The sequence below is a fragment of the Colias eurytheme genome, chromosome 29, assembly GCF_061535395.1.
Source record: "Colias eurytheme isolate Ceu_HAF_F1 chromosome 29, ilColEury1 Martin Lab GWU primary, whole genome shotgun sequence".
Lineage (NCBI taxonomy): Eukaryota > Metazoa > Arthropoda > Insecta > Lepidoptera > Pieridae > Colias > Colias eurytheme.
In genome coordinates this window covers 4,407,685-4,418,525 of record NC_143008.1, presented here as the reverse complement: position 1 = coordinate 4,418,525, position 10,841 = coordinate 4,407,685, and positions in this window count along the sequence as shown.

Below are 10,841 nucleotides of genomic sequence, written 5' to 3'. Positions count from 1 at the left end.
GACTTATAGTCCACTAAATATAGAGTAATTTTCAGTTTCGCACAAATAAAAACCCAACATCTCTTATTCCCCAACGGTTATCGAAATGCTCACGTAGTACCGACAGCCAAGGCAACAACAGCAACAGCAGGTCGCATTCGAGGGACCCGCCAAAACCCACCAATCGGTGGAAGTAAAGAAATTCCTTGTTAAAGAGTACGTGCACAAATTCAAATTCAAAATATTTACTTATACAGGGTGTCCCACTATTGGTATACTAAGCGCGAAGGAACTTGTAGTTTTGCATACACTGATAACGTAAAAAATACTTTAAAAAAAAATTACGTCCAAAATTTTTTGCTAAATTTTTCCTGAAAATCCATGTTTTCTTCTCCAGCTTCGCGTAGCCGGCATAATACCGCTTCTCTAATATGAGCATTTTATCTATGAAAACATAATCTTAAACGATAGCTCACGTGCTGGTGGCAAAGTTGGGCGGCTCGCTTGTTATGGGTGTACACATAGAGTTTTAAGAATTCATCTATTTGAAAAAAAAATGCGTCTGGAATTTTTTAATTATTTTTTACGTACTCAGCGTATGCAAAACTATAACCTCCTTTGAGCTTAGTATACCAACAGTGGGACACCCTGTATACAGCAGCAAACATAAAATCTCTCATCGTCAGTTCCGAACAGTGCTGGCGGAGTCTTTACTGAAGACATACAGACAGATTGACCTGACGACAGAGACAAGATATATAACAAGGACCACAGGCTCGACTACGACTGTAACACAACAAAACGTGGTGGCAAACCTCCAACATCGACCAGCTGTGGAAAGCGACCACTTCCCGTTCACGCCGATGTGAAGCGGGGAACATGTTGGTATTGCGCACATGTGCACAAAATCTCCAGTCGCACCGTGTGGCAGTGCTTGGAATGTAAAGTTAATTTATGCATCCTAGGGTGTTTCAGAGACTATCACAAACGGTCCTGAATGTTTTTTTTTTATTAATATATAAGTTTTGTTTTAAAATTATGTTAGATTCAGAATATAATTATGTAAAAATAAATTTATTTTTCATTCATTTTCATTTATAGTCCACTAAATACAGAGTAACTTTCAGTTTCGCACAAATAAAAACCCAACATCTCTAATTCCCCAACGGTTATCGAAATGCTCACGTAGTACCGACAGCCAAGGCAACAACAGCAACAGCAGGTCGCATTCGAGGGACCCGCCAAAACCCACCAATCGGTGGAAGTAAAGAAATTCCTTGTTAAAGAGTACGTGCACAAATTCAAATTCAAAATATTTACTTATATACAGCAGCAAACATAAAATCTCTCATCGTCAGTTCCGAACAGTGCTGGCGGAGTCTTTACTGAAGACATACAGACAGATTGACCTGACGACAGAGACAAGATATATAACAAGGACCACAGGCTCGACTACGACTGTAACACAACAAAACGTGGTGGCAAACTTCCAACATCGACCAGCTGTGGAAAGCGACCACTTCCCGTTCACGCCGATGTGAAGCGGGGAAGATGTTGGTATTGCGCACATGTGCACAAAATCTCCAGTCGCACCGTGTGGCAGTGCTTGGAATGTAAAGTTAATTTATGCATCCTAGGGTGTTTCAGAGACTATCACAAACGGTCCTGAATGTTTTTTTTTTTATTAATATATAAGTTTTGTTTTAAAATTATGTTAGATTCAGAATATAATTATGTAAAAATAAATTTATATTTCATTCATTTTCATTTATAGTCCACTAAATACAGAGTAACTTTCAGTTTCGCACAAATAAAAACCCAACATCTCTAATTCCCCAACGGTTATCGAAATGCTCACGTAGTACCGACAGCCAAAGCAACAACAGCAACAGCAGGTCGCGTTCGAGGGACCCGCCAAAACCCACCAATCGGTGGAAGTAAAGAAATTCCTTGTTAAAGAGTACGTGCACAAATTCAAATTCAAAATATTTACTTATATACAGCAGCAAACATAAAATCTCTCATCGTCAGTTCCGAACAGTGCTGGCGGAGTCTTTACTGAAGACATACAGACAGATTGACCTGACGACAGAGACAAGATATATAACAAGGACCACAGGCTCGACTACGACTGTAACACAACAAAACGTGGTGGCAAACCTACAACATCGAACAGCTGTGGAAAGCGACCACTTCCCGTTCACGCCGATGTGAAGCGGGGAAGATGTTGGTATTGCGCACATGTGCACAAAATCTCCAGTCGCACCGTGTGGCAGTGCTTGGAATGTAAAGTTAATTTATGCATCCTAGGGTGTTTCAGAGACTATCACAAACGGTCCTGAATGTTTTTTTTTTTTATTAATATATAAGTTTTGTTTTAAAATTATGTTAGATTCAGAATATTCATGTTTGTAATAAATAAATAAACAAGTAACAAATGTTACTATATTCCCGGTCCGATTCTGGACCGGTACATCAGACTAACAGCGCGTCGGCAGCGGACGGTAACCGCCCGTGCCTTACAAAATCAACTGCGGCAATCTACTGGCACGCGAGTGAGTGATCAAACCATTCGGAATCGACTTCATGAAGGTGGCCAAAGGTCCAGAACTCGCGCTGTTCGACTGAAAATGACAAGTGCTCATCGTGCAGCACGATTAAGGTTTGCTCGTGATCACTAAGACTGGTCTATGGATAACTGGGGGACAGTACTGTTTACGGATGAAACTAAAGTGAAGTTTTTAAGTGACGATCGTCGAGTGCGTGTATGGAGCAGGGAAGGTGAACGTTTTTCTGAACCTTGTCTCCATGGAACAGACCGATTTGGAGGTCCAAGCGTCATGGTGTGGGGCGGCATAAGCCTACATGGCAAAACGGAGCTCGTAGTTCTTGATGGAGGTACCGTGACTGCTACTACCTATGTCGAACGGGTCATCCGGCCTCACGTGATCCCATTTTCACAAAGAATTGGGGAAGAATTCATTTTAATGCAAGATAATGCCCGCCCACATACAGCCCGCATCACTCAAAGAGCACTCTCTGATGGCAATATAAGAGTTCTGCCGTGGCCAGCCATGAGTCCTGACCTCAATCCAATAGAGCATATGTGGGATCAATTAAAAAGGAGCGTCAAAGCAAATTTCAGCAACGTAAACAGCCAACAAGATCTCATAAATGCTCTTAAAGTCTGTTGGGAGCAAATACCTGACGAAAATGTTACCCATTTGATTGAAAGTGTCCCAGATAGGCTCAGAGAGTGCATACTGAGCAGAGGGGGTCCCACACGCTACTAATTACAAAATAAACCAGATTTTTTTTTTTGTTAATAAAGGTTTTATTGAAACTTTTGTCATTTGTCTTATTTGTGCAATTTTTCTCTAATACTGTTAATTTTGCATAATTTTCATAAAATCGCTAATTTTTGCTTAAGTTTACGTTAAAACAATTGTCCTACACCTTGTTCGTTTATACCCATTCATAAAATAAGAAAAAAAGTGAAGAGTTTTTACAACACAGCAAAAAATCAGGGTGGGCCCTATTTTGTTTTGAGTAGTGTAGATGGAGTCCAACACGTTTCTTCAAATGCTGAGCACTAGGAGTTCTTTGGGTGGAACCTACTTTCACGAAGCATGTCAAGCTGGCTCATTACCTCTTCTTATGAGGGCAGAAGAGTGGATAGATGGACCAATCCCATCGATCTTGACTACAAGGAACCACAATGGTGAGCAATGCACCCATATCATCGTGAAGAACAAGGATATTTATGCACAAGAGATGATGAACATCGTCTTGCAGCTTGGGGCTGACACAAACGGCCAGGAATGGCTCGGTGGTTCCACTCCTCTGCACTTATGTGTTTTGGAAAGGAATTACGAGCTCGCCGAATGGCTGTGCAGGGCACCAGGCATCGATTTGGAGGCTACTAACTACGCCGGGCAGACTGTCTATCAACTTGCCTTAGAACGAGACGATAATCAAATAATGGAGTTAATGAAAAGGGCCGGCGCCAAGTGCGAACCTTAGGAATTGAGAAAACGTAATAAGTTATAAGGAATAATGTTGTGTAAAAGAGCTGAGATCAAATAGGCTAGTTTAGGTATAGAAATAGTAAGTTAATCTAGGCAGCTAATTTTACGGCTGTGATTTATGGAAACGGTTGTTTCATTATTTGAATATTTGTTAGGTTTTATGATTGTTTTTTTTTTATATATATATTTGTTAAAGTTTAAAATTGTGACTAATTATCTTTTTTAATTTTTAAAAATCTCGAAAGGATCTCTATGACTTACCAAAGTAATTAGATTTTTCATAGATAATAGCTCGAATATTTTTAATGCGCAGTGTTTTAAAAAAATAAAACAAATGTTCCTTTATCGTTTGTTCTAATGCGTTTACCTGAGGTTGAGACTTATTGAAAAGGATCTGACTGTATTTGCAACATTGGGTAAAAGCAAAGAGGGATTTCTATCCATTTTCTTAAAGTATCACTATGACAAATATCAGTGCCAAAATATAACTGCGTGTCGTATTATGAAGATAAAATCGGTGACAAACAATTTCAGAAACCTAAAGTTGTTCAGCAAATGGGGTTGCCATGCATCGTTGGGACAAAGCGAATATAAACAGGTTTTACTAGAAGCAACTGCAGAAGTATCAGACGTAAATTTGTTTATAGTTTCACGACTACCAATGCGATTGGTTGAAGAAGAAATAAATACAATGTTTTGGTAAAATCCAACTTGCTCTTCAGTTAGATATTTATATTGGCTTGCCAATATCGCTGGGATTCAAGAGAAACCCCTGAAAAAACCTCAGCATTTATTAATGAACTGGAGCCCATAATCGCAGTATTATTATATTTTATTTATATGATTTAGCATATTTCCTACAATCTAGGTTTTGAAAAATGGTCAGCAACAACACCAGACAGCAAAAAACTAAAGGGAAAAAAAGAAATACGTTCAAAATCGTTTCCGTGAAATGCTTGGTTAACATATTGATAAACCACGTCAGGGTTCCGGAAACAGTAACAATGGGAATACGGCTAGGAGATTTTCGATATATGAATTCGAACGCCAAAAGGATCAACCATCTTCGGTCCTGGAGAAATTGACGAATCCAAATTTATTAAAAGAAAGTACAACCATAGCCATCACATTGAGGGAAAGAGAAAAATCAGCAGAAATGTTGGTGCCACTTATTTAGAAATACGTAGTTAATACCAAAAAACACAATGTCACTGTTCACTGTCTTCTGTTAAGTTGTGTGTACTGAATTCATTTCATGGTGTAAATTTGTATATTATTAACATAATATTGTAATTTGTAGCAGTGAAAGAACAATAATTAAAAGTTTTATTTACAAGGTTCTTTCATTTTACATGGGTAACAAAACCCCATTAACTCAAAAACCTACCCCACATACATAACAACATAAATATTTGGATTTACCAACAAAATCATTCAGCGCTATTCTAACGACAGCTAAAGTAAATAAAGTGAACTAAGTGAAGTCCAGTGTCACCAAGTGGGGTAAGGTGTAGATGCATTATGAATACATCTGTTTCACTTATCTATTTTCTTTAGGGACAAGTAGGTGATCAGCCTTCTGTGTCCTGCCAGACCGAGATATTTTTTTTTCTTTGACTCCACCAGGCATCAAACCCAGGACCCCTAGGTTCTGCGCTCAAGCGTCAACCACTGCACCAAAGAGGCGGTCGCTAAAATAATAAATACCTCTTTAAATTGGACAGAATTTTCTGACAGAAATTGATAATTCATTACAAAGTACATAACTCTTATAACGAAAAAAAAACCTTTCAACTAATTAATGTACTACATGTCTTTAGCACATTGATGATGATAACAACACCTCAAAAGTCAAACCTATGAGTTTTAGCTATAGGATGTGTCAAAGAAATATACATACATACACTTTGAAAAAATAATTCTTGCTAGTTAAGTTTTTGCATATACTATGGGACTGACATAGTCATTGCTGGAAGTTCCTAAATAAAATTAGAATTAAAAACAAAAAATAAAACATAATTCTTCTTATTTGTAGTCTGGTAAAAAACAATTGAATTATCCACAACATAACAGACTTTATACATAAAACTTTAAAATATTTCAGGACTTAAACCACAATTGGTCAAACTCATAGATTTATTTATTCATATATTAGACTTCTTCTAGAAGCAATTTTGAATCGTCATATTAACCATTGAGTCACTATGTACTACGTACCAGAGAGGACATTGCTACTATACTATTTTGTAACACGAGTTACGCCCCACGCGCGCCTCGCACAGATTTTGTTTGCGGTGTCCTCTCTATACGTTGGAATAATACCTCAACAGCGATAACATAATTTTACCATTCACTACAGATTCGGTAAGCAGTTTCTATCGAGAAGAACCGAAAAGAAACTCCGTAGTTGCCCTTTTAAAATCAAGTCAATGTTCATATCTACCAAACAACGAGGTACTAAATTCATAATATCTTAATTATTTGACAACTAGCTGTGCTCTGCAGTTTTACCTGCAGTGCTCTGTTCCTGTTGGTCTTAGCGAGATGATATTATATAGCCCTCCTCGATGAATGGGCTATCTAACACCATATGAATTTTTCAAATGGTACCAGTAATTCCGGAGATTAGAGCGTTCAAACAAACAAACTCTTCAGCTTTAATATTAGTATAGATATTTAAGTCTAACTGACTGATCTATCAATGCACAGCTCAAACTCTCAGCTCAACTCAAACTCAAACTACTCAAACAGCATAATCCAATCAAGTGTTTTCACTACATAGTATAAAACAAAGTCGCTTTCTCTGTCCCTATGTATACTTAAATCTTTAAAACTATGCAACTGATTTTGATGCAGTTTTTTTTTAATATATGGAGTCATTGAAGACGAAGGTTTCAGTATATAATTTATTAGGTTTTAGACAAACCAGACGAAGACACTGGCAAAAGCTATTCATGTATAGTGTTAAAATATGTTTTAAATTATACAAATTATTATGAACTTGCCAATTGCAAATAAACATAATTATATTAGCATTTGGAAAGATCAATATTTATAAATCCCATGAAGTAGGTACTTAGAACACATTTCTATGCTTTCAGATCTAAAGACTTTTTGCAAAACACATTCAACAATGCAAGTCAATTACTTAATTGAAATTACAGAATATAGCTATTAGTATTATAAAAGTCAATGAAGTATGAAAGAACATTGTTTTACAATATAATTTTTTTATAATTTCGAAGTAGTTATCTTAGGGAAGTAATACTTGCTCATGGTAATTACTAATTCTTTCGCTTTTGACAGCTACACTGCGAAGGACTGATGATACTTTTTTTTTATCCTGGGTCACTTCTGGCGAAGACAATTCAAGCGACTTTAATGTACAAAATTTCAGACATTTTGAAAAATGACACATATGGAAGACATTTGCATTTATTTTCGAATACGCCATAAAAATGCATTCGAGTTTCATTCGCATAGTTTTTCGTTAGAATGTCTTGTGCAAGACATTCTAACGAAAAACTATGATCAATCATTTTCAAAATTGTTGAGTTTTAAAAAAATCGAGCATGTAGTATGATGCACAAAAAAACGAAATTTCACCGAATTATACGAGTTTTGGAAACACATTCAAGAGCAACACACTGAAGAATCCTCACGGATATTTTTGCGAAGAACAAACCCTAAACAATCAGAGAAAGCAAATAAATAAGGAAGAACAAAATTTATGGAAGAAAAAACCAAGAAGCAACGAAAAACAGAAAAATGAAAATCGAACGACCTTCAATCCACAAATGACAGAGTACAGACTTGAGACTACAGAGAACCACAGATTAGGTAAGCATGGCTAGGGTTGCCAACTTTTATTTGAAGAAATAGAGTAATGAGTATATCCACAGAGTATATCTGATTTTAAAGGAGGTAAATAAAGAGTAAATAAATATTTTTAAAAATGTATTTTTTTGTACTTTTTGCAGTACCTAACAATTTTTCATTATTTTTAAATGAATTATATGAATTCCAAACATTCCAAATCTAAATTTATATGTTTCAAGAGCTCATTTTTAATTAATTTTTAAAGTGAAACTTTTATTACATCGTCTCAAACTTTTTGGTCTGTGTAGCGCATGTCGCGTGTATCGCGGCTGCCGAGTAGGTATACCTACTCGGCAGCCGACCGTCACGCGACATGCGCTACACAAAGCAGTGTTCGGAACCGTTCGAACAGTTTCACTTTTACCGTGGTTTCATAAAACCACACAACATTTTTAATGAAGCTCGGTTTCTCTCTTCCCGCCACTTCACATTAATGTCAGAAAAGACTCTTTCAGTAAATGCTGAAGTGGCGGGAACAGAGAGTATATAGCTAATCATTTTTTTTAAACAAACAAATTCGTTATGACATTTTTTTAAATAAATTGCCATTTTTCTGCAGTGGACTTTTGCATAAAATCTGTATTATTCAACAATTCACCTTGGAGTTCTTTTAAAATAATAACTTCTGAATATAAACTGTCCATGTGTACAAGGTTGATCCAAAAGTAATGATAATTGGGATTACCTGTGTACATAAAAATATAAAATAACCGTTTCTTGCTTGCTCATGTACTCACTAATCGCTCATGTTATCACAAAAAAATCATATCAATAGGCCACGTTTCCAAGTATTTACATTAATTTCTGTTGGCAATACTGATCTGCTGTACGTCCGCGCTATTCACTGTCCGTCTGCTCGACGTTCTCGGTGGTGAGGGTGCTCGCTGGATGAAAAATTGGTCGTGTACATCCAGCAACTTAATAATAATAATTATTGACGTACGTCAACACTATTCACTGTCGTTTTGCGTCGTACATCGTGTATGACCTTGGCGGGACGTACGTCAAGATGGACCGTGAATAAGACGCTTTACATCGCTTCGCAACGAAACGATATCTAAATTCGTCATCGTCTTTGAGATATCGATAATCGAAAACAATTTCCTAGCTGTTCCTAGCCAATGTAAAAGTATAAACAGACGTTCGAACTGGTGCGACCGGACCACCGTACTCGTGCGGTGCGATCGACTCGCCACACGACCGCACCGCACCTGGGGTTGCCAGTATTTGATTTAAGGGTTAACAGCATCAAAAATACGAGTTTTAGTTATTTTTTACGGGAGACAATTAAAACAGCAATGTTAAATAGAGAAAATTTATTTTGTAAAGCGAATGTATAAAAATCTTTGCACGATAATTTAAAATTACATTTACAGCTCATTTTGCAGCTCCGCCTTTACAGTTTCAATATTCAATCGGTTTCGGCTATACGACCAGGCATTGCCGCACAAAGAAAATATTCTTTGTTTAAAAATTACGATTAATTAATAAATACGATAATTAAAAAAAAAACATTTAAAATATGTATTGGAATTTTCGCGGCCGACTGAGCTAAATAAATTCGTATAAAAAAAATACACTAGATAATTTATTATGTTGCTAATATATGAAGTGATTAAAGGCGCAAATTATCCCTTTTTGAAATTTTCGATATTGTCGATAGAGGCGAAAGTATTGTAATTTTTACTGATTTTCGTTTTTATTTTTTTATATTATATGCAGGCGTTAGTAGAAGCTCTGTTTAGTACCAAAAGAAACCTTGAACTGAGTTCTACATGTGACAAAAATACCACATTATAAATTCGTGGTTAGAATGTTGTATTTTTTTCACATGTAGACCTCAGTTCAAGGCTTCTTTTGGTATAAGTACAAGTACAAGTTACAACCATTGAAAAGAAGAAAACGAGGAGAAAAGAATGGGCAAAATTATATTTAAAAGACAGGGATTCATTCAGACATATGCAGTCATATCATAAATCTTTGTAGAGTTCTAAAATTTATATTATTAATCTTTTTTCAGTAATAGCCACGTCATCCGACGCCATCGCCATTGATAACGATCGACCGACGTCCGTTTTGTTTGGCGGTAGAACTGTGACTAAAGCTGTAATAAGTATATAGTCTATGACTAAAGCGCTGTCCGGTGCGATCGCCCGTCCACACGCGTGAATTTGGTACGGTCCGCACCAAGTTCGGAAGAAAAAACCATCGAACCAACCGTATCGTCAATAATAATAATTATGTCCGGCGGACCACTGTACACATGATCGAATATGGTCCGGAGCGCACCAAGGTCACGGTGCGGTCCGTACCAAATTCGAACGTCTGTTTATACTAATGTTTATACTAATACTAATACTAATAACCAAACAAAACGGACGTCGGTCGATCGTTATCAATGGCGATGGCGTCGGATGACGTGGCTATTACTGAAAAAAGATTAATAATATAAATTTTAGAACTCTACAAAGATTTATGATATGACTGCATATGTCTGAATGAATCCCTGTCTTTTAAATATAATTTTGCCCATTCTTTTCTCCTCGTTTTCTTCTTTTCAATGGTTGTAACTTGTACTTGTACTTGTACCAAAAGAAGCCTTGAACTGAGGTCTACATGTGAAAAAAATACAACATTCTAACCACAAATTTATAATGTGGTATTTTTGTCACATGTAGAACTCAGTTCAAGGTTTCTTTTGGTACTAAACAGAGCTTCTACTAACGCCTGCATATAATATAAAAAAATAAAAACGAAAATCAGTAAAAATTACAATACTTTCGCCTCTATCGACAATATCGAAAATTTCAAAAAGGGATAATTTGCGCCTTTAATCACTTCATATATTAGCAACATAATAAATTATCTAGTGTATTTTTTTTATACGAATTTATTTAGCTCAGTCGGCCGCGAAAATTCCAATACATATTTTAAATGTTTTTTTTTAAATTATCG